This window comes from Acinonyx jubatus, chromosome A1, assembly GCF_027475565.1.
Source record: "Acinonyx jubatus isolate Ajub_Pintada_27869175 chromosome A1, VMU_Ajub_asm_v1.0, whole genome shotgun sequence".
NCBI lineage: Eukaryota > Metazoa > Chordata > Mammalia > Carnivora > Felidae > Acinonyx > Acinonyx jubatus.
The window spans coordinates 132,981,621-133,007,107 of NC_069380.1; the positions used below are offsets into that span (position 1 = coordinate 132,981,621).

At 37.8% G+C, this 25,487-nt stretch overlaps 1 long non-coding RNA gene across 1 annotated transcript; it reads right to left on the reverse strand.

The window, feature by feature from the left end:
- Positions 1-4,451: 4,451 nt before the first annotated feature.
- LOC128315854 (uncharacterized) lies at positions 4,452-22,572 on the reverse strand. The gene is made up of 3 exons (XR_008298950.1): positions 21,971-22,572; positions 11,207-11,334; positions 4,452-5,609 (listed from the first exon to the last, which is right to left on the reverse strand). It is a non-coding gene; the product is annotated as an uncharacterized LOC128315854 (long non-coding RNA).
- Positions 22,573-25,487: the final 2,915 nt, after the last annotated feature.

The following is a 25,487-nucleotide window of genomic DNA, read 5'->3' on the forward strand; positions in this document are numbered from 1 at the left end:
ACCTTACAGCCTTACCCTTTGTCATTGCATTATGTTAGTCACATAGAAAATTAGCAATTAGCCTCCTCTGGTCCAACCTTTTATAGAATGCACATATGTTCTTGATGTGCACCCAAGACTGGGTCATCTCTGTACTGTAGCCTCCAGTAAGGGTGCAGCACCAGAGAGCCTGGTGTTTCTTAAACTGGGCACGCTTCCCACCAAAGCATATACATTCTTATCAGCCATTAGTAGCCAGAAGACTGTCATGGCTGTAGTCTAAACATGCCTCCTTTTCTTTCTTTCTTTCTTTTTTTAAGTTCGTTTATTTTGAGAGACAGAGTGAGCAGGGGAGGGGCAGAGGGCGAGGGAGAGAAAGATTCCAAAGCAGGCTCCACACTATCAACGCAGAGCCCGACACCAGGTTCAAACTCACGAAATGTGAGATCATGACCTGAGTCGAAACCGAGAGTCGGTTGCTCTACTTACTGAGCCACCCAGGTGCCCCAAAACATGCCTTCTTTTCTGGACAGTTATACTTAAAAGGTTGAAAGAGAAATTCTATTTTTGTACAAAACAGATATAACATGGGATTAGTTGCAACACCGTTCTTTGTTTTAAGGTAAAATACGAGACCTCTACAAATGAGCACTTGAATTGAACAACTGTATGCTGCAAGACTAGAAGCTGCCAGTTCCACCCCCATCCCAGCTGCCATGGCCACCAACACCACTAGGGTTCAAGTTCTTTCTTCTGCCTCTAGAAGGATATCCAAGCAGAAGTGTGAGAAGAGCCGGTTTAGTGAACTAAGTATATTCTTGGGAACTTGAGTCCAAGGCTCCCACCCTATTGATTCTAGTAATCTGCCATCAGCCTAGTGTTGGTCGAGCTCCTTAGCCTCTTAGATTCCCATTCCTTATCCATAAAATGGGAATGACTGTGCCAACTTCACAGAATTGTTAGAATTAAATGAAATGAGTGCAGAGTGTCCAGCACGGCCCTTAACATCATAAATCGCCGATAGTCTCCTTCCCACCCTTCCTTGAAATCCATCCCGCTTGGAATTCATTCTCCTGGCATCACAGAGGCTCCCACTTGGGATCTGAGAACAGGCGGGACATTGGGACCCCTAAGTGGCTCAGTTGATAGAGAGTCCAACTCTTGGTTTTGGCTCAGGTCATGATCTCACTTTCTGTGGGATGGAACCCCATGTTGGGCTCCACACTGACAGAATAGAGCCTTCTCTCCCTCTCCCTTCTTCCCTCCCTCTCTCTCTCCCTCTCTCTCCCTCCTCCCCCACCACCCCATCTCTCCCGTGCTCATCATGCGAACCTCTCTCTCTCTCTCTCTCATAATAAAAAAAAATAACAAAAAAGAGCCAGGTGCTTAACCAAATGAGCCACACAGGTGTCCTGGCACAGATAATTTTTCGTCCTCCACTTACACCACCCTTGATGAAATTCAGTTAATGAACAAATAGCTAGTGGGAGTCTGAAGTGCTGTCTGTATTTTCCCTGCTCACCTCTTTGGCCATGTAGGTTTTCTCACAAGACAGCTGGCCACCGCCCCACCTGTGAGACCTGCCTACTGGCTGTGCACCACAGAGCACCCATCTGTTTGCCTTGCCTCTCTTACTATCCGCAGGAATCCGTAAGCAAAAGGCATCTTAGGTACCTGAATAGAAACACAAGGAAACCTAAAGCTGCCAGTGGGGTGTGGTGTCTCTAGAAAGATGACTTTATCCTTTTAGTGGTGATTTGTAAATGTGTACAGCTGGGAGAAAGGAGTAGCTCTTGGAAGCTGGAAACACCACTCCTATTGGGAGCCATTGCAAACTGCTCAGGTTAGTTGTCCAGAGGCTTCCACTGTCTGATTCAGGATATGGGGATCTGTTGGCCATTGTCAGGAGTGTGGAAAGGGGTTTTGCAAGCATGGACCCACACGTCATTAGCAGGTGCCTCTATCGGAAATTGCATCCAGATGCTGTGAGCTCTCCTTACACTGATAGAGGTGGCACAAGAAACTGTGTCCAGGTGGACCCCAGGCTGTGCTCCTGTCTCACAGCTGATAACACCTCTCTCTCTCTGAATCCCAAGGGATGGCTTATTGGGGTGGAGTTACAGGGTTGGTGAGTTGAAAACAAAACAAACATATTATTATGCTAATGGAATGTGAGAGGAAGGAGGTGAGTTTGGGAGCTGCCCTATGGGAGTCATTTGACAGCACAGTCACATGTGATACTTAGAGACAGCATTTCCTTTTTGCTTAAGAAACAGCCAGTTACCCAGGTGGTGACTGGGTAAGGTTTCTCAGCCAGCACCTTTTTGACCTGATGCGGAAGCAAATAACAATGTTGGTCTCTTTGTTTCTTTCAACACCCGCCTAGCTCGCTGCCTGATCTAACTACCTCCTCTGTGTTCTTTTCCTTGGAGCACAGGGTCAGCACCCTTGGACTCCATGGTCAAAATCCAATGTCCTTGATGTCCACAGCTGGAATTGATAGGCCTTTTAGAATACTCCTGCGTGCATTTTGGTTTCTTGGCGTATTATAAATCCAGTAGAACGAACTGTTAAAAAGAAAAAACAATTGCCCACAAATCCAAGAACCCTGGGAGACAAAGCAAGAGTCTGCCGTCAGCCAAGCCTATTACTTTGTTGCTTATGCTCCCAAAGTCCTCTTCCCTCTGCTTAATGAGCAAAACCTTCAAGACAGCCCTGTGGAAGGAGCGGATGCCACAGTTACCATTACCTTCTTTTTATCCATAAAGTGAAAAGAGAGGGAGTAGAATGCTAGAGTCAGGAGGGCTGCTGCTTGCATTTGGGATTGGAATCCTCAGTCCTCCCGACGAGAGGGTGGACTTAACCTTTTAAGCTTTTTATCTCTAACCCAGCCCCTTATCTCCTGCAGTGGGCTTTTCTCTTAACTGTATCTGCCCACGTTCACCTTCTCTTATTTATACATGTGCTTATTAAATCATACTTTAGAAGAGATGAGAGGCAAAAGGAGGACTTCAGAAGGGTAAATATTCATATCATAAGTCATTATGTCCTCACCAGCTGGAAAGGAAATAAAGAAACATTTAGAAGGTCTTTTTTTTTTTTTTCACATGAGTTGAAAGAATGTCCCTATGTGGCTTGAATGGCAAGAAAAGGAAAATATTCCTCTTTCAATGGGTACTTCCTCTACTTTAAGTTGGCAAGAAATGCTTCAATAACAGGTAGTACAGAATGTTACTTCAAAGACCTGGATTTGGGCACCTTGGATATGCTGGCCACAAACTGTATCCAAAAATGATTTAACTTCCCCAGTCAGTGATGTGTACAAATGGCACACACACCACTAACCACACATGCACACAGTGTATGAATTTCCACATTCCCGACTGTTCGTTCCAGCCAGAGAATTTTTGTTTTCACAGCTTAAAAAAAAAAAAAAAGAAAAGAAAAGAAAAGAAAATCAAGTTTGTAGAAGCATGTCTATAAAAATGCCAAAGGAAGAATGAAAATCAGATGCTTTTAAAGGCAGGGTCTCAAGTACTTTGCTGAAATCTGTGTTCTTCCATGCTTTCTGTCCTCAGAGATAACCAGGAATCCTGTAGATGTGGAGGGGAAAGGATGTGATAGGAGAGTCCCTGGTCCTCCTTTTTTTTTTTTTTTTTTTTTTAATTTGTTTAATGTTTGTTTATTTTTGACAGAGAGAGAGACACAGAGCACAAGCAGGGGAGGGGCAGAGAGAGAGGGAGACACAGAATCCGAAGCAGGCTCCAGGCTCTGAGCTGACAGCACAGAGCCCGAAGCTGGGCTCGAAGTGGGGCTCGAACTCATGGGCTGTGAGAGAGTGACCTGAGCCGAAGTCAGGCGCTCAACCAACTGAGCCACCCAGGCGCCCCAGTCCTTGGTCCTTCTTTAGAATGGTTTTGAAGTACCTAAATCTTTAGAACGAAAGGCATTTTCAGCTAGTTCTTATGAGCAGAGCATTTATGCAGCGCATAATAATTTCCTAGATCATTGTTGCTCTATGTTCAGCTGCTGGGATTCTTGGAAAAGAAAGAAGGCATTCCCAGCACAATGAATTCCCTGTTAGCCTGACTGAGCCTAGGAAGGAAAATATTTTTTTTTTCAGTTTAGTGCATTAATAGACTCACCAAAAGATTTACTGGGGACATGGAGTGGTAGGAAGGTAATAATCTGCATCACAGTTTTGATTTTGATAAGTCCCTGGTGTGAATTCCCGCGTTCGAGCCAGCTTCTTGACGACAGAATTAACACATTCTCTCCTGTTCCTGTCAAAGCACAATTTGATCAAAATGCAAAGGAAACTTCACTGCCTTTTCTGGAAATTGCTACGCATGGGATAAAGTGGGTTTAATGATAAGGTATTTGCCAGCCTTAGGAATTTTCTGTTGATGCTAACTAGGCAGGTTTTATATATGCCACTGCTTAGGACTCCCTATATTGGGTGAAGCTTAGAAAACCTTTTATTGACCAGTGGGCTATCAAAAACCTGCATCGAGCATTTATCAGAAGCATAAGTTAGGAATGCCCTGGATACTAGAGGGTAATTAAGGCTTTCTGTAAATCTTGATGTGAATGCTAAATATTTAACTTGGAGCCTATATATACCATGTGAGCCCTTGTCCTTTTTCATTTGAATGGACATTATGATTATTCAAGGGGAAGACAGAGATTTGAATCCTACCATAGAATAGGAAATGTGATAATTAGAGAAGTATGTCAGCCATATAGGCATCCAGCACTCCCCTTTTTTTTTCAGATGAACGGCAGTGTTGACAGGTGTTAAGTCATGACAGGTGTTATTGCCATAATATGAGTGGCAATAATCTCTGCTTGGCAGAAATTAATTAAAGCAGAAATCATGACTTAGCTAAATACGGGAGCACAGAATTGAGAACAACTGATACTACACAAAAGATTCTCCTTTCCTATTGCCTCCAAGGGCATAGTACCACATATTGAGTAGTCTAATTCAGGTCAATAAAACACTCCTATCATGTGATTTTTGAAGGAAGTATTGGGTTTTCAATATCAATATGTCATCTCTTTAAATTATTTCAAATTGTTTTTGGAATAATTTACCCACTGTTGTTCTTATGAATGCTGGCAGAGTCCTAAAAAGAACCATTATCCTTCCTCCTTTCAAATAGTCCCTTTTTCATAGTATCTGGCATTCGAGATCAAAACTGAGCACACTGGGAAGTTTGACAATAGAAACAATATTAATAGACAACTGAGAAGAAACATCAACCATCAATATTGGGCCAGACTTTAAAATATGGTTTAAAAAGGGGTGATATTAACAATCAAATGTTTTAAGTAACTCCTCTTTGCCATTGAGCTTGAGCTTAAAGAAATCACCAGAGGTGATTTGTGGTCTTGTGGTCTTCAGAGACTTGCTTTATTGTCTTGGTTTTACAGAAGAGAGCTCAGCTTCAGAAAAGTTAAGTGACTCGCCGAAGGGGCTGGAGAGGAAAGTTGGTCTCCAGTACAGAAGCATTTCTTAAGTGGTTGACTTTCTGCTTCTGTGTTTATCCTTCTCTGAAATCTGTCCTGGGTTTTCCTTGGCATGATTCCTCTTACCATCTAGGGAATTCCAATTGTTTGAGTGGGAGCTGAAAGACAACATGTCCAACATCTAGTTTTCAGTAGAATTTAGGTACACACATAAACAGGACACATACCCTATCCCCAAATGAGCAGAACTAAAAATGCTTTATGTTGCCATATGATATAAGGTATTATAATCACCACATGTCTTTATTTACCAAGATGCCATCAAATGTAGAACATCACTGATGAAACAACCTCTCAGGCGGAAAAAAAAGGAAATTTTACCTTAAATCCATATATCAACAAAATGCCTTCCATTATAAGCAATGTGAAAATATGAAGCTCATATATGTTATATGAAGGAAAATAAGAAATTACTGTTATATTTTCCTACTGAAATATGTATTCTTTTCAAATGTATTTAATTTTCAGAGTGGACAGAAAATCGATAAAATTCTCTGTAATATTATTGCATTTCTGAAAAAAAGTAACTTTGAAACCTAAGTACATTCCTTGCCTTTAAAAATAAGAAAGCAGAATTTGGTTTATCACCTTTCAGCAGGCAGAGATTTCTTCTAACTCAAAAATGTTATTGTTTTATTAGAATTAAGAAAATAAAAATGTTCCAGTTGACATAACTAATTAGTAAAACACTGGTACCATTACTCTTACCCCAAGAAATAAAGAAATAAAGAAATAAAAAAAGTCAGTGGTCAAATGGAATGGGGCTGGGAGAGAGTAGTTGATAGCAACTGAATCACTTTCTTCAGACCCATTATTTTTAACTCATTTTACATAACTAACAGGCTGTTTTGCTTACTAACCCCTTAGGAATTTTAAGGATTTTCCAAGAGTTGACAGAAATCACCATCAGCCACCAGTGATCGGTTCTGTGATGGGTTCATTTTGATCTTGAAAATACCAGGATTGTATTGATGTGAATTACTGGTAGTCTTTGTAAAATCACATGCAAGCTCAACAAAGAGACTGAAAATAATAATAAAATGTTTTAAAAGGCAGCAGAAGGCCCATAGGTTGCTGAGCTTTTTGAACAAACTGGAGATAAATTTGGGGAAGAACTCATTGTACCCGCTACCTAAAAGGCTTTTGCTTGATAAGCAGGCTTACTGCAAGCCTGAGATGGGAAAAGTGCATGTGCCCCCCCCCCGTACCCTATGGGGGTTCAGCCCAGCTAAAATGACAAGTTCTCCACTCTCTATTGAGATATTAAATCTGACCTCAGAATTGCAAACCTGGGGCCCTAGCTTCATATTGGCCATGTTTCCTGGAACAAAATCAAAGAGTCATTCGGTTCTAGTTTGAAGCTTAATAGCATGCTGACAACATTCAGATCCTGTTCACTACTGAGAAAGACTGTGGCGGGGTAGATGGGGAGCAAAATGAAAAAAGAAAGAAGACAATTTTGCCCCATCCTGGTGCCTACGTGGTGTAACCAAGCATATGGAAAGCTGGAATTCTCACTAGCCAAAACAGAAAAAGAGAGAAAAATATGATACCATCAGAATAAACCCGATCTTCTCATGGTAGAAAATGCTTTTCGTTTTGTTTTGCAGGGTTTGAGCAAAGTCTGTTAAAGGGAGAGGCCTTGGGCATATTTGTTTAAACTGCTATGAGCCAGAGAAACTTTGTGCAAGATAGATCAGTAGTTTCTGGCTTAAAAATGGCGGGAAAGGTCCAGGTTTTAGCAGAGCTTCAAAGCAAAAGAATGATTTAGTGATCCAGCCTGACAGGGGAATGTAGAAGTTTGTCTTCTAGTGATTCATCACTTACTCACGGGGAAATTGGGACCATTTTCTTAGTCTTCTTGGGACTGTATTTGTTATTTTTCTTTTTTGGCAAATGACTTGCAGTGGCTCCTACAGGGTAAGCGTAGAAGATGAGAGGTAAGGAGTCCTCTGGTCTTGACCCATTTCTGTCATGACCCGTAGACGACTTGGTGACTGACTGTTTCTGAGCTTCAGTTTTATTGTAGATCAAAGGAGGGATCTAAATACACTCTCTTTAAGTTTCTCTGCTGTTCTAAAGGCCCGGTTCTTTGACTTATTAACCCTTACCTTAATTGCCTACTTATCGACCTCTTTATCCTCTTTTGTAGAGACCAGTCAAGTTTTACCCTTCTTAGCAATACGCTCCAAATTCTCCTACCTCTCTTCCTGGGGACCATTCCTCTATACTTTAATAGCTTCCACTGCTTTTCTCTGCACTTGGCCACCATTATGTCTCTGGGGAAGGCAGCGACCTTGAAGAGTGGGCTCAAATAAAAGCTTGACTAATGCTGAGGTAAGAGAAGCACCCAAGGTGGCCGTCTCTGCGTTTTGCAACCTGAAGCACCTGACAATGTGGGTAGGTGTCTGCAAGGGGGGAGAGAGCTGGGTTGCAGAGAGCAGACGTGGTCCAGGCTGGTTGAGCCACCATGGGTCCCTGCCCTTGCTCAGGTGACATCCCCTGTTTTCAGTTCACCACCTCCTTCAGCTGAAGAAAAGGATTGGGTAACCTGGTGGAGCCTGCTTCCGGCTCCCAGATAAGTTCTTCTGGGACTATCACATCTTCCAGGGCTGTGCTCGCACCAAGCAATTCTGACAGCATTTCATATTTATGTAGAGATTTTAATTTCTTCCTTTAATACAGTACGAAGAATTGACTCCTTGTGAAAGCCATTTTAGAGGTGTCCTGCTTTATTTAAAAAAAAAATGGTAATTTGTGTTTAAATCTTAGTCTCCAGAGGAGAGCCACAGACATCCAGTTTGCTTACCAGGCTCCCTCTTCCATTACCAGATCATGAATAAAGAGGTTAATAAGTAACATCAGGCTAACATTGTACTTGGTAGAACTTAGTATGTACACCCAGGCTCATATTGACTCACTGATAAGTGCAGATTTGATTGAGTTTTAGGAAAATAGATTCTGGGGGATTGGCGGGGGGGGGGGGCGGTCATGGGAATAGTATTATTGGGTGGTGAGAATTAGCCAGACTGAATCAGTAAAAAATCTGAATGGGGAAAAAAAGGTTTTTCAGTATTTATTTGTATTTCCTGGGAATAATAATAAATATTATTATCTGCTCTGTCAGATACTGTTATAACATCTAATTTAACAATGGCTGTGTTAGGATAGGTGACTAGAAACAAGCCAAGTGAGAAGACTCCCTAACCATATTCTCATAGACAAATGAATGTTCTGGAGCCTCCTTGGTATGCTTTGTCTTTGCCTGGGCTTAAAACCCCATGGGCCTGCAATACGTGAGTGAGGAGAGCCGAGAGCTGGGTGTGAGGTGCAGGGAATGGAGCAGACTGCAGACCGCTGAAGAGCACATTCTAGTTGATTGTCACCTTGATGAAACGGGGGTAGGTTTTACCTGATCCTGTGACGTTTTCTTCCACGAAATCCAGAAATCTCAAGAGGTATATCATATCCCCTCTTGTGTGTAAAGTGCTAGCCAGGCCAAACACAATGCATCTGAGAGACAGATGTGCTTTCCTGATCTCCAGTTCATGACCTTTGCTCTCTGCTGTTTGTTTGCACATGTCACGCGTACTACTGTCTTCTCACAGGTAATCTCCTAGTGTGTAGACAGGAAGTCCCCAGCTTTGGAATGCCTGACGTATTACAGATGATCAATCAGAATGGCCACTCCGACCTGGGACCCATTTCCGTTCTGAGACTCTGCTTCCGCTGCCAGTAGAACAGTGCGTTGCACTATCAGGCGTTGCGGCTGTTATTTCCTCCTTACCATCGTTTTCCCTCTATTTTACCCCTCTTGTTCCATGACCTGTAATGTCAGAGGGTCAACAGGCTGTCCTTGAAGCTATAGATCCTTCGTGTGTGGATGGCTTCCTACAGCTAAGGACCTTAGCCATCACTGCCGTTTGTCAGGGACTGCGAAGCAGCTTGATCGTCCCCTTTCCTCCCTCTTCCCCAAGATTTTACTTCGCAAGCTGATTTACGGAAGACTTGAATCCCCTTCTAAATCTTGCAAGACCTTTGCCTCAATCCCTTTGCCTGCTGCCTAGGATCCTCATTCAAGAACAGTAAACTCCCATTTCCTCCTGCTTGGGACTCTCTGTGTGGTTTCCTTACCCACTGAGGCAGAGAAGTCAAGGTGCATTACAGCCACTGAAAGGGTAGTAGGGTAGAAATGAGAATGGTGTAGACTCCTCTCTCTGTAACTAATGTCTAGTGCAAAATTACTCCATAGCCACAATATTACACTAGGAAGGTTGGTTCTCAAGTGCCACTGTGTGCATCCCATCCTGAAGCTGGATGAGAAATGATTAGTTTTTTCTATCCAAGCATCCATCAAAGGGCAGAAGCTGTGTAATCCTCTCATTTCCCCCCAAACTCCTCCCCTGCTGTGTTTTTTTAGATGTAAGGCTTATCATAAAAGTTTTGAGCATTTCTAATTCTCCTTGCTGTATTTATCTAAATTTGAAAACGTCTTAGATTATTTATACACATAAAAATAGTCACTTCTAAAATATGAGTCACAGTTATTCTGGTCCTTCAGTATATTCTGTATGCTATTTTATATACTTGGCAATATATAGACACCAGACTGAGAACCACAGAATGATGTTATGGGTTAATCTAGACTTTATAGAGAGACCTAAACAAAAATCTAATAATTTTCACATGTTATATTATTTCCATGGAGGGATTTTATTACAAATGGCCAATCTTCAACATTGATTGTTTCAATAAATATTGGTTCAAAAGGCAAAGGAAGTCGGTCTTTACTGAGAGCTAAGAATGTGCTATGTACTTTAAGTGTTTTACCTCTTTCAAACTTCAAAGGTTCTTCTATGTGTCCATCATTTTACAGATGAGAACCCAGAAGCATAGCATGGGAATGGCCAAACCAATAAAGAGAGCACTGGTCAAGAGCTAGCAGAAAGAAGCAGTAGAACCAGATCCTGAAAGGGGATATGGGGCTGGGGGCCGGGGGGGGGGGGGCTCTCCCTCTTAGAATTAATGTTGTTATCTCTAAGGAAGGCAGACATAATAAAGGATAATTATGGTGGTTCATTTTATGTGTCAACTTGACCAGATCGCAGAATACCCAGATGTTTGGTTCGGCATTCTTTCTCTGTGTCTGTGTGGGTATTTCTGGAAGAGATTAGCATTTGAATCTGGAGACAGTGGAGTGCATGGCCATCCTCAGTGTGGGTGGGCATCACCCAATTCATTGGGACATCAATAGGACAAAAAAGCAAAGGAAAGAAGGATTCACAGCTTCCTGCCTTCCTACTTAAGCTGAGGGAAGTCAGCCTCTCTCTGCCCTCAGGCTGGGATTTAGACCATCAGCTCCCTTTTAGGTCTTCAAATTCTGCCTTGAGTGGCACCATTGACTTTCCTGGGTCTCCAAGCTTGCAGATGGTAGACTGTGGGGCTTTTTCAGTCCCCACAATCTGTGATCCAATTTCTCAAATAATCAATCTCTTTCTGTTCTGTTATTACTTCTGTTTCTCTGGAGAACCCTGACTAATAGAATAGTACAAATGTTCCCAAGCAAAAAATAAGGTTCAGTAAAAATGAAAGCAGAGAGTTTTGAAAAATCTGAGCTTAGAAAATATAAACAGGCGTTGTTGTGGAGATAAGTAAAGGACATATAAATGAGAAGTGAAGTGAAAGAATGTCTTACCTTTAAAATGTGCTCTTTTTCAGCTTTTTTATTACACACGTAATCAAAAATAATGAGAACAAAAATCCCAAAGCATTTTTCTTTTAAGACTGTTCATTCTTCAAGTGTGCTATAAAATCCAATAGTTTCTTAAAAAAAATTGAATGATTATGGAAATGTAGGAGTTGGTTTTTAATTGCATTTATTAAACTAGATTTGTCTTCTCGTGTACCCATAGAGTGTTTACTACTGGGTGGAAAGAACATGAACATTTTGAAGCTTCCATCTGGAACATACCTGGCTAAAGCAAAGCACTGCACGTCATCTCTGAGGCCGTCATTGCAGTGGTGGGCCTCTGATGTATGTGCAGTCATTTTTTTAAAGTGTTATTTATTTTTTTGTTTACTTATTTATTGAGAGAGAGACAGGGAGGGAGGGGGAGAGACCACACACAGGGAAGGGGAAGAGACGGAAAATCCCAAGCAGGCTTCATGCTGTCAGTGCAGAGACCCATATGGGACTCAATTCCATGACTGTGGGATCGTGACCTGAGCTGAAACCAAGAGTCTGATGCTTAACCGACTGAGCCACCCAGGTGCAGTGATTTTTAAAACAGTTATATTGAAGCATAATTTACCATCATATTTACTCAGGAGCACCTGAGTGGCTCAGTCGGTTAAGCGTCCGACTTCGGCTCAGGTCATGATCTCCAGGTTTTTGAGTTCAAGCCCTGTGTCGGGCTCTGTGCTGACAGCTCAGAGCCTGAAGCCTGCTTTGATTTCTGTGTCTCCCTCTTTCTCTGCCCCTTTCCCCCGCACACACTCTGTCTCTGTCTCTGTAAAAAAAATAAACATTAAAAAAAAACATTTTAGGGGCACCTGGGTGGCTCAGTCGGTTGAGCATCGGACTTCGGCTCAGGTCACGATCTCGCGGCTCATGAGTTCAAGCCCCGTGTCGGGCTCTGTGCTGACAGCTCGGAGCCTGGAGCCTGCTTCATATTCTGGGTCTCCCTCTCTCTCTATCTGCCCTTTCCTGCTCATGCTGTCTCTCTCTGTCTCTCAAAAATAAATAAAATAAACATTAAAAAAAATTTTAAAAAATATTTTTAAAAATTTCACTCATCATATAGGTGTAATTCAGTAATTCTTAGTAAATGTATAAGAAGTTGTGCAACAGACCCTCCAATCCAGTGTTTGAACATTTCTGGTGAAGTGCCTGGGTGGCTCAGTTGGTAAAGTGTCCAACTTCTGCCCAGGTCATTATCTGGCAGTTCACAAATTTGAGCCCCAAATCAGGCTGCCTGCTGTCAGCACAGAGCTTGCTTCAGATCCTCTGTTTCCCTCTCTGTGCCCCTCCCCTGCTTGTGCTCTCGCTCTCGCTCTCTCTCTCTCTCAAAATAAATGATCATTAATTTTTTTTTTAATAATAGAAAAAAAAGAACACTTCTCCTAACCCAGAAAGTTCACTCATACCCATTTTCGGGCACTCCCAGCTTGCATCCCCTGCCTCAAGTAACCACTGACTCTCTCTATAACATTTGCATTTTCTAGAAGTTTAATTTAAATGGAATACTGCAGTATGAGCCTTTAGAGTCTGCGTCTTTTACCTTGCATAATTATCTTGGGATTTATCAATGTTTAGCATGTATCAATGGTACATTTCTTTCTGTCAGTATAGAGCATTACTTTGTTTCTGTATTTTGTTTCTGGGTTTGGTTAGCCTCCAGTTTGGGGCGACTATAATAAAGCTTGGGTAAACATTTATGTGCAGGGTTTTAGATGGATATTATGTGTTTATTTCTCGTGGCTGGATGCTTAGGGAATGGAATGGCTGGGGTATATTATAAATATACCTTAAATTCTAAGAAACTGTCAAACTTTTTAAAAGCAGCTCCAATAATTTGTATTCCCACGTGGAACATATAAGGCAGGGTTCCTACTTCTTCAGATCCTCCCCAACAATTGGTATTGTCATTTTTTTTTTTAAATTATATCTAGTCCAGTGTGTATACATTGGCCTCTAGCTGAAGTTTTAATTTGCATTTCTCTACCCACTAATGATGTTAACCATGTTTTTATGTTCCATTTACCCATCCATATGCCATTGGTGAAGTATCTTTAAATCTTTTGGCTCCTTTACAATCAGGCTGCCTACTTATGGAATAGTGAGAGTGTTTTTAAATTCCGGAGACAAGTCATTTATCACGTATATGTCTTTGAAGTGTGTGCCTTGTTGTTTTTCATTTTTTCAGTGATTTTTTTTTAAGGCAAGTTGTTTTTTTTTTTTTTTAATTTTGAAGAAGTCCAGTTAATCAGTTTTTCTTCTTAAAGCTTTTTGGTGTCCTATGATATAATATGATAACAGATTTTCTCCTGTTTTCTTCTAAAGTTGTATAGTCTTTCTTTTTACTTAAGTCTCTGATCCATTTAAAGTCATTTTTTGTGTGGGATGTGAGATAAAAATGTAAGTCCACTGTCTCTCTCTGTCTGTCTCTCTCTGTGTCTCTCTCTCTCTTTTTTTTTTTTTTTTTTTTTTTTTGCATATGGATATTCAATGCTCCTGTAACCATTACTGAAAAAAAACTGTCCTTTAGTCATCGAATCACTTTGGACCCTTTTAGTGAAAATCAATTGACCATAAATACAAGGCTTCATTTCTAAAATTTCAATTGTATTCTTTTGATCTGTATGTCTGTCCTTACCCCAATACTGTACTGTCATGACTGGTGCAACTAACCTTACGAAGTTTTGAAATCAGGAATTAAAAGTCCTCTACATTTGCTCTGTTATTGTTTTTGTTTTGTTTTGTTTTTTTCCAAATTTGTTTGGCTACGCTAAGCCCTTTACATTTCCCTATAAATTTTAGGAGCTTCATGTTAATTTCTACAAAAGAAAATATAAAAGCCTGCTGAAATTTTGGGGCACCTGGGTGGCTCAGTCGGTTAAGCATCTGACTTCAGCTCGGGTCATGATCTCACGGTTTGTGAGTTCATGCCCCGCCTAGGGCTCTGGGCTGACAGCTCAGAGCCTGGAGCCTGCTTCAGATTCTGTGTCTCCCTTCTCTCTCTGCCCCTCCCCTGCTCACACCCTGTCTCCCTCTCTCAAAAATGAATAAACTTAAAAAAAAAATTTAAAGAAAGCCTGCTGAAATTTTGATAAAGATTTCTTTGAAGTTACAGATTAATTTGGGAAGAATGGCCACCTTAATATTGAGTCTCCAATACACTAACATTAAATGACTCTTCATTTACATTTAAGATGTTGTCAACTGTCTAGAATCTCAAGGACAGGGTGGATTAGAAATGCTAAGAGTAGACGTCCTTGCATTGCTCCTCATCTTAGGAGGAAAGCATTCCTACATTACTATTTTTTACTATTTTACTATTTTACTATTAAGCATGATAACAGTTGTCAGGAAGTTTTTTTGTTTTGTTTTTTAAGATGTCTTTTATCAAGCTGAGGTTTCTTTTTATTTTTAATTTGTGGGGAGATTTTATCATGAATGGGTTTTTGGTTGGGTCAAATGCCTTTTCTGCCTCACTTAAGTGGATAATGTGGTTTCTTCCTTTGTGAATATGATGTATTGAATTATATGATTTTAAGGTATTAAACCAGATTTGTATTGTTGAAATAAATCTAATTAGGTCATGGTGTAAAACTTTTTTTATGTATTTTGGGACTTGGTATGTTAATATTTTGTGAAGAATTTTTACTCAAGGATCTTGCTGTGTGGTATTCTGTCTTTCTGAAAAAAAGTCTGAGTAGGATTTGTATTATTTCTTAATTTGTGTTTTTTTACTTAATAAAACTTGCTGGTGAAGACATTTAGGCCTCAAATTTTCACTGTGGGAAGATCTTTCATTACTAATTCAATTTCTTTACTTGATATGGGTCTATTCAAATTTTCTGTTTCTTCTTGAGTTACTTTTGATTATTTAGGTCTTTTTATGAAATTGTTCCTTTAATATACATATCAAATTTGAGATTGTTTTTCATATTTCTTTATAATCATTTTGATTTCTTTTAGTTTAGCATTATAGTTTCCTCTTATATTACTGATTTTGACAATTTATATCTTTTCTCATAATTTCTTGGTGAATCTAGCTAATGATTTGTCACTTTGGTTGATTTTTGTTTTTAAAAAGCCAGTGTATGGTTTAATTGATTTTTTCTACTGCTTTTTTTTTTTAATTTTTAAAAAGAAATTTTTTTTGATGTTTATTTATTTTTGAGAGAGAGAGTGTGAGTAGGGGAAGTGCAGAGAGAGACACAGAATCCGAAGCAGGCTCCAGGCTCTGAGCTGTCAGCACAGAGCCCGAAGTGGGGCTCGAACTCATGGACCATGAGATCATGACCTGAGCTGAAGTCAGACACTCAACTAACTGAGCCACCCAGGTGCCCCAATTTTTCTCTACTGCTTTCTATTTTCTATTTGATTGATTTCTGTTCTGATTTTTACTACAGTAAAACCTTGGTTTGTGAGCACAATTCATTCCAGAAACATGCTTATAATCCAAAGCACTCATATGTCAAAGCAAATTTCAAGAACCATTGGCTCAGTTGTGGTCTGGTCATGTCACATTCGGCATCACATACTATTTGTATTGCAAGACATCACTCTCGTTTATCAAGTTAGAATTTATTAGAACTGTGTGCTCATCTTGCAGAATCCTTGCAGAACAAGTTATCACAATCCAAGTTTTTACTGTATTTCCTTCCTTCTGCTTGCTATGAGTTTAATTTGTTCTTCCTTTACTAGTTTCTCTAGGCTGGAGTTTAAAACTATAAATTTATCTCTAGACACTGCTTTTATTGCATTTCATACATTCTGATATATGTCTTCTTTTCAATTTCATTTGGTCCAAGTTTGTGATTTCTTCTTAATCCATAAGCTATTGAGAAATGTGTTAGCTTCCAAATATTTGGGCGTTTCCCAAATTTTCTTTGTTGTTAAGAGCTAATTTAATTCTACTGTAATTGTAGTATATACTTTGTATGATTTCAACGCTTCTCAATTTATGAGACTGGTTGTAGTGCCTAGCCTATGGCTTAATGTTGTACTTAGCATGTTCTGTGTATGCTTGAAAAGAAAATACATTATTTTGTTGGGTAGACTGTTCTTTAAATGTCAATTAATCAAGTTGGCTAATAGTCTTGTTCAGCTCTTCTATATTCTTAGTAATTTTTTGTCTAGTTTTTCTATCACTTACTGAGAAAAGTTATTGAAATTTCAAACTATGTACATTTCTTCTTTAAATTCAGTTTTTTGGGGGCTCCTGGGTCGCTCAGCCGGTTAAGTGTCCGACTTTGGCTTAGGTCATGATCCTGCGGTTCATCAATTCAAGCTCTGTATTGGGCTCTGTGCTGACAGCTCAAGCCTGGAGCCTGCTTTGGATTCTGTGTTTCCCTCTCTCTCTGTGCCTCCCCCACTCATGCTCTGGTTCTCTCTCTCTCAAAAATTTGAAAAAAAAAAAAAAACCTAAAAATTTTTAGAATTCTGTCTTTTTTTCTTAATGTATTTTAGGGCTCTAATTTTAGATGCATATATATTTATAATTGTTTTATCTTTCTTATGTATTGACATTCTTATCATGAAATATCTTTTTTCCTAGTAATATTTCTGGTCTTAAAGAGTGTTTTGGTTGATATTAATATAGCTACTCCAACTGTCTTATGGTTACTATTTGCATAATGTATATTGTCTTATCCTTTTACTTTCACACTATCTGTATCTTTGAATCTAAGGTGTAGACAGAATACAGTTGGATCTTACTTTTCTCCATTTTGATAATCTTTTGATCGCACTGTTTAGTCTATTCACATTTAGTGTAAATCAAGTTGGATGTACATGGCCATTCTTCTAGATGTTTTTTGTATTGTCGTATGTTCTTGTTTCTCTCTTTCTCCTTTACTACCCTCTTTTGTGTTAAACAAATAATTATTAGAGTATCATTTACATTCCTCTGTTGACTTTTAACCATATGGTTTTAAAGTTACTTCTTAGTGGTTGCTCTAGGGATTAAAATGTGCTTCTTAATTCATCACAATCTATGTCTGGTTAGTTATGACTTGATTGCAGTAACCATTAACAATCTTGCCCTGATATAACACAGTTCTCCCTCCCACTTTGTGTTATTATCATTATCATTCGTATTACATCTATATATAATATAAAGTCAACACTGTGGGACATAATTATTGCTTTGTACAGTTTTACAATCTTAAATTATAAAAAAAGAAAAATGTATTTGCATTCTTTTACATTTTAACACATACTTAGCATTCCCAGTGCTCTCCATTTTTCCCTTGTGGATTCACGTTACCCTCTGGTATCATTTTCTTTCAACCTGAAGGAGTTTCTCTAGTGTTTCTTAGAAAGCAGGTCTGCTAACAACATATTATCTCAGTCTTTGTATATTTGGAAATGTCTTTTTTTTTCTTTTTTGCCTTCATTTTTTGAAGGCTGGTTTTGTTGAGTATAGAATTCATGGTTGACAGGTTTTTCCTTTCATCATGTAAAATATATTGCACAGTCTTCCAATCTAATGAGAAGACAGGTATTAGCTGTTACTTACTGTTCTTTACCTATATGTTAAACACTGTTTTTCTCTTGTCATTTAATATTTTTTCTTCGTGTTTCAGCAGTTCAACTATGATGTATCTAGACATTAATCTCTTGGTATTTATGCTACCTGGAGTTCCCTGGCCTTGGATCTGTAGATAAGTGTTTTTCATGAAATATTTTTTCTAACTATTTTCCTTTCTTTTCTCCTGGTCAGATATCTTTTACACATATGTGAGTGTGCTTGATGGCTCACAGGTCTGTGATATTCTGTCCATTATTCCTTGATCTTTATTCTCTACTTTCTTCATATTAAATAATCTCGATTGCTCTATCTTGGTGTTCCCAGATCCATTCTTCTACAGTCTTAAATCTTCTATTGATCTTCTCTAATATATTTTAATTTAAGTTATACTTTTCACCTTGAGAATTATCATTTTTGTTTACAGTTTCTATATGTCTAATAAGATCCTCCATTTGTCGTTTTTAAAATAAGCTCTTTATTTTGGCAAAGTTTCACCCATACAGATACATTGTAAGACTATTGGAGAGTTCCCATATACCCCACATCCAGTTTGGCAAAGTTTTTTTGGCAAAGTTTCACCCATACAGATACATTGTAAGAATATTGGAGAGTTCCCATATACCCCACATCCAGTTTCCCCTATTGTTAACATATTGTATTTGTCATACCTGAGCCAATATTGGCACATTATTATTAACTGAAATCTTTATTTACTTAGATTTCCTTAGTTTTTACTGAAAAGTCCTTTCTCTGTTCCAGGTGTCCTCCAGGAAATCACATTATCTTAAGTTTTCATATCTTCTTAGACTGTTCTAGACCATGATACATATTCAGCCTTTTGAGTTTTAGATGATCTTGAGAGTTATAAGGAATACTACTTGGGATATTGTAGATCATCCTTTAATTTGAATTTGTTCCTATGTTTTTCTCATGATTAGACTGAAATTATGGGCTTTTTAAAGGAGGATAATAAAGTGTTATTGTTATCACATCATATCAAGGGGCCATAGTATTAACATAATATATCACTGATTACATTAATTTTGATCACTTGGCTTTGGGAGTGTGTATCATTTTGCTAGTGAGAAGTTACTCTTTTCCAACTTTACATACTATGCTCTTGAGAAGTAAGTGACTATCCATATCCTACACTGACAGTGGGGAGGTAACCTCTATCTCCTTGAGGTGAGAATATCTATGTAAGTTATTTGAAATTCTGTGTGGGAGATTTGTTCACTTCGCCCAATTTTTTTATTCAATAGTATATTTGTATATATATGGAAATAGGTTATTACTTTATACATTGAGCGATAATCCAATACTATATTATTGAGCAGAGCTTATAATTCCTGAACACAAATGGTATCAGATAGAAATCTGGCCCTGTAAGAAGACATGAAGAATACCAGGACATTTAACAATCACTTATATCATTATATACCATTAATATTTTTTAAGACTATTGACTAAATTACTTTAAAGAAGTATCAGTTTTGTAGCATGTATGAAAATAAAATACATGACAAATAACACAAAGAATGGGTGGACTATAGTCTGAAGTATATTGTAGAAAGGTTTTTATGTTATTTGTGGAGTAATTGAAGATTAAAAAAAATTTTTTTAAGTTTACTTATTTTGAGAGGTAGAGCTACCAAGGGAGGGGCAGAGAGAGAGAATCCCAAGCAGCCTCCATGCTGTCAGAACAGAGCTAAAAGCAGGGCTCAAACTCACGAACCGTGAGATCAGGACCTGAGCTGAAATCAAGAGCCAGGCCCTTAACCGGCTGAGCCACCCAGGTGCCCCAGTAATTGAACATTTTTGAAGATGGACTCTGACAAGTTAAAAGATACATGATGAAATATCTGTAGTAGCCACAGAAAAGTCAGTACAAGGAGGCGTAGCAAATGACCAGTAGAGGAGATAAAATGAAATGCTTACAATAGTTTATCACCCACCCAAAACTACATTTCCAATGGAATGGCTAGCCTAAAAAAAATGACAACACCTAATTTTGAAGAGGAGTTGGAGTAACTGGATTTCTCCTACATGGTCCATGGTAGTATAAAATGTATAGCCATCTTGGAAAACGGTGTGGCAGTGCCTTAAAAAGGTAAATGAAAATCTTGTGTGACTCCACAATTCCAGGCCTACCTTTTTGTCCCTCACTGCCCCCAAAGAAAATACATACATGAAAAGCATTATTAAAGAATGTTTATATCAGCTTTATTCAGAACTAGCCTAAATGTCCATTCCAAAGAGATTAGATAAACACATGAGGTATGTTCATTCAGTGGAATACTAAAAAAAAAAAAAAAAGAAAAAAAAAAAGAAAACTAATGAACACAGCATCATGAATGCTTTTAAAAACATAATGTGAAGTAAAATCAGTCAGACACAAAAAAGTACATACTATGTGATTCTTTTGGTATGAAGTTCTAGAATATACCATGTTCATCTACTGTAATAGAAATATTATCAGTTGTTGCTCCTAATGGGGAAGATAATTTACTAGGAAGGGTTCTATGAAAATGTTTTCTTTTTTTTTTCAAAGTGGTCATAACCAGTGTATTATTTGTCAAAAGTAACCAAATGTTTACGATGTATTCATTTAAGATACATGTGTTAGTAAATTTTACCTTAATATAATACTAAATTAATTAAAGGACTTCAGGTAACTGAAGTCAGTGAGACCAGTTTGTAGGCTGTTGAATATTTTGGTTAAGAAATGAAGACGTTATGAAATAAGACAAAGGTCTTAGTAACTGGGGAGAAAAGAATAGGTTCAGAGATATTAAGAAAAGAGAATCTTTAAGAATTGGTGACCAATTATGAAGAAAAGTATTACAGAGAAAAGAGTAATAGAAGCCTTCCAGGCTTTCAGATTGAATAACTAGGTAGGCCATAATACCATTTTCCAAGAATGGAAGATCAGAAAGAATAAATTTAGGAAAAAAATGAGCTCCAACTTTGTTATCTTGAATTTAGATGCTATCCAGTTAGAGATACTTAATATCAATTAGATCTAGAATTTGGGTGACAGAGTTGGGCTAGATTAGTAAATTTGGGATTTGAAGGTTTGAAATGACTTAATTGTCATTTGTGCTTCCTTTGTAATGTGTTTTTTGAAAATTCTGATATAATTTACCACGTTTATTCATGCTGTGGATATTTTTATGCCATAATATCAAGCAGAAACAGATTTTTTACCTATCTAAGTTTAAGGAAGAATATCTAGAAAAGACTCACCTGAGAGCTAGAATCATAAGGGAAGGGATTCCTAATGTATGTAATTTATTTTCATAATGAATTTACTTATTATTTTATTACTGTAAAATGAAAAATGTTCAGTATAGAATATTATGAAAACACAGAAAACTTTAAAGGAAAACAACCCACCTATATTCTGACTACTTAATTTAAACCATTTTAATATTTGTTACATGTTCTAAACTTTTTCTGTAGAATATATGTACGAATGGGTATATTTATAAGTTATATTTTTAGTGATATAAGCATACTCTATCATATTGTAAATATTATACCAAATCAATTAATTTTATCTACATATTTTAAAAATATTTTTTAATGTTCTTTTTTGAAAGAGTGAGTAAGCATGAGCAGAGGAGGAGCAGAGAGAGAGGGAGACACGGAATCTGAAGTGGGCTCCAGGCTCTGAGCTGTCAGCACAGAGCCTGATGCGGGGCTCAAACCCACGAACTGTGAGATCATGACCTGAGCTGAGGCCGGAGGTTTAACCGAGTGAGCCACCCAGGTGCCCCTCTACATATTTTAATGGCTGCACAGTACTGTTAATTTTCTATAGATACACAAAATAGTTAGCAAATAACCAATTGCTGGCAATTGAGATAGAATTTCTCATTTAAAAAATAACTTTTTTGGGGCGCCCGGGTGGCTCAGTTGGTTAAGCGTCCAACTTCGGCTCAGGTCATGATCTCGCGGTCCGTGAGTTCGAGCCCCGCGTCAGGCTCTGTGCTGACCGCTCAGAGCCTGGAGCCTGTTTCAGATTCTGTGCCTCCCTCTCTCTCTGACCCTCCCCCGTTCATGCTCTGTCTCTCTCTGTCTCAAAAATAAAACATTAAAAAAAAAAATTAAAAAAAAAATAACTTTTTTGTCCATGTATTCAATTATATCCTTAGGCTAAGCATCTGGAATTTCAATTAATGAATGAAAATACTTACACAGAAAGTTTACTTTCAGTAATGGCATGATGTTGTTGGCTGATCCCTCTCTGAGAAAAAAAGAATAAAACATGACAGGATTATTTAAGACAAATTTTTTAGGGCACTGGAAAATGACCAAAAGTAGATAAGTCTTTGAATAGTGTTTACTTCTGGAAAAATTACCACCACATTGGGTAAGAATGGCTATTAGCGGCCTTGTTTCCTGGGGAAATTTTGATCCCACCTCACCACAGCATGAGTGTTAAACATCTACAGTTTTACCAGGCAGAGGTGGCAGTTTAAGGAAAGATGGCAGAGAAACTTGAAATTTAAGATTTGAAAGAGAAGGGCACCTGGGTGGCTTGGTTCCGTTAAGCATGGGGCTCTTAATCTCATCTCAGGTCATGAACCCATGATGGGTGAACTTGAACCCAGTGTCAGGCTTTGAGCTGACAGCATGAAGCCTGCTTGGGATTCTCTCTCTCTCCTTCTCTCTTGGCTCCTCCTCTGCTGGCATGTGCTCTCTCTCTCTCTCAAAATAAATAAATTTTAAAAAACAAAATATTTAGAAGAAAGATAGAGGCAGAGAAGACCAGAATAAATTAATTCTTCTTACATTTTTGCATGTCTGTTATACTATATATAGTGTATATACAGTGTGTATCTACTGTATATATACATATATACACTATATGCGTACAGTAGATATACATATATACACTATATGCATACAGTAGATATATACACTATATGCATACAGTAGATATACATATATACACTATATGCATATAGTAGATATACATATATACTGTAAATATGCAGTGTATATATATGTACATATATAGTGTGTATATAGTTTATATAGTATATATGTATGTATATATAGTGTATATATGTGTATATATAGTATATATGTGTGTAGTGAATATATATGTATATGTATGATATACTACATACATATACAAATACATATATAGTACATATATACATATACATACAGTATACAGTATATATACTCTATATATATATAGTATACAGTATACATACATATATGTGTATGTATGTATGTATGTAGATGTCAGGGATTCCAGAAAGCCTTGGGAGAATTATGAACTTGCTGTGCCTTTTATTGCAGTCTTCAACCCACACAGCTTGGTCAGCAGAAGGTAGAAGACTTACAGGCTTGAGGTGTCTGAACACAATCTCTGCCCAAATAATGGGCTAATAGCTGATCTGTAAAAGTACAGGGAAGACCGCTATTGAACCCAGACATTCTCACCTTCCTCCCCAAAATACTAAGCAAAATCATCAGTGGCTCACACTGCAGAGGAGACAGATTTTGCAGTTTAAATCACGAAGTTAACTATTAACTGAAATTAAAAAGCCAACAAACCTCAGAATAACATAAAATAGATGGTGGAATTGTACAGTTATTATCCACAGTGTACACTTTTCAATAAAAACACTACCAGATATGTAAGGAAATGTGAAAATGTACCCTGTTTTCCTAGGGGCAAAATGGAAGTCAGTAAAGTCTGACAGAGTGGTCCCAGGTATTGAATTTAGCAAACAAAGACCTCAAAGCAGCTATTGAAGTATTCAAAGAGTTGGAAGAAAGCATGCCAAGTTCTCTTAATTTGTTAATGACTCAATAGGAAATAGAAACTATGGAAAGAAAAACAAGTGGATATTCCAAACTAAAATTTACAATAAGTTGAAACCCTTACTCAATCAGTTAAATCGCAAATTTGAGATGGCAGATAAAGAATGTCATAATTTATTTTATTTTTGTTAAAGTTGATTTATTTTTCAGAGAGAGACAGCCTGAGTGGGGAGGGGCAGAGAGAGAGACAGAGGGAGGGACTGAACCCCAAGCAGGCTCTGTGCTGTCATATTTCATTAGTCCCACAGACCAGCCCTTATACAATGTGGGAAAGGGTTACACAAAGTTGTATGTACAGAAAATGAGGACTGTTTGGACCACTTAAAGTATGGCTCACTTAAATGGGTGGGTCTATTTCTAGACCCTGTTTCCTATTTCAATAATTAGTTTCTACATTGTCATTTACCATTTACTTTCACTATTACCACGCTGTGTTAATTTCTGTAGCTTTATATTGTCTTAAAATTAGGTAGTATAAATCCTTCAACATGTTTTTCCTTAATATAATTTTGGATATTCTAGGTCTTTAAGTTCCCATATAAACTTGCAGTTAACTTGCCAATTTCTAAAAGAAAAAAAAAGCTGTTGAAATTTTGGTTCAGAACTTTTATAATCTATAGATGAATTTCAGATAAAATACCACCTTAATGGTTTTGAATCTTCTAATGTATGAATACAGTGTGTTTCCCAATTTATGCAGGTTGTCTTTAAATTCTCTTGCACACAGTGGTAAATAGAAATAGTGGGGGACTTTATTTCTGTCTTATTCCCAGTCTTAAGAGAGAATCTTTTTTCTGTATTTAGTTTTGTGACTGAAAAAAAAAAAAACATAAATGGGTAGTGAATTTACATTTATTAAGATGATTTTTTTTATTCTCTTTTCTTTTAAATTGTTGAATGACGTTGATTGACTTTTGAATGCTAAAGCAAATTTGCATTCCTGAGATAAACATTTTTGGTCTTGATGCAGCATTCTGAATATATATTGCAAGCTTGAATTTGTTAAATTGTTGTGAATTTTTACACCTATAATTTTTCAATGCAATACCTTTGTCTGGTTTCAGTATTGGATTATGCCAGCCTCATTACAAGAGTTGGGAGATGGTCCCTTCTCATTTCTGAACAGAATATGTATAAATTGTATCATTTTTACAATTCACCAGGGAAGCCGTCTGGGTGTGGAGTTTTTCTTTATGAAAGTTTCTGATTACAAATTCCATTTCCATAATAGATAATGGGCTATTTAGATTCATTTCTCTTTGTTTCTTATTTCTTCTTACTGCCCCTACTTATTTCTCTTTGTTTTATTTCATTGTGTCCATTTTGAAGTATATTCCTCAATGAAATTTAATTTTTTATCTAAAATTTCATTTTTTGTAGCCTACATCTCTTACAAACCCTCTCTTGTTATCTTCTTAATTTATAGATCATGTATTGGGATGTTCTGTTTCATCCCCCCCCATCTAGGATTTATCAATTTTATTAATCATTTTTAAAGTTAATTCTTATTTTCTGTTTGTTATGTCATTTATTTCTCTTCTTGATTTTATTATTTTCCTTTTACTACTTAGGCTTCAATTTGCCTTTTTCTTCCTTGTTAACATGAAAGCTAAGATTGTAGATTTTAAATATTTAAATAAGTATCTTTTCTAATATATGCATTCATGATGTAAGTTTCCATGCACTCACTGTTAGTTGCCATATTTTTCGAGAAGTTGTGCTGTTCATTTCAACATATTTTCTGATTTCCCTTACATTTTCATCTTTATCCATGGGTTAGAAGTATGTTATTTAGGGACACCTGGGTGGCTCTGTTGGTTGAGCATCCAACTTCAGCTTAGGTCATCATCTCAGGGTTCATGGGTTCAAGCC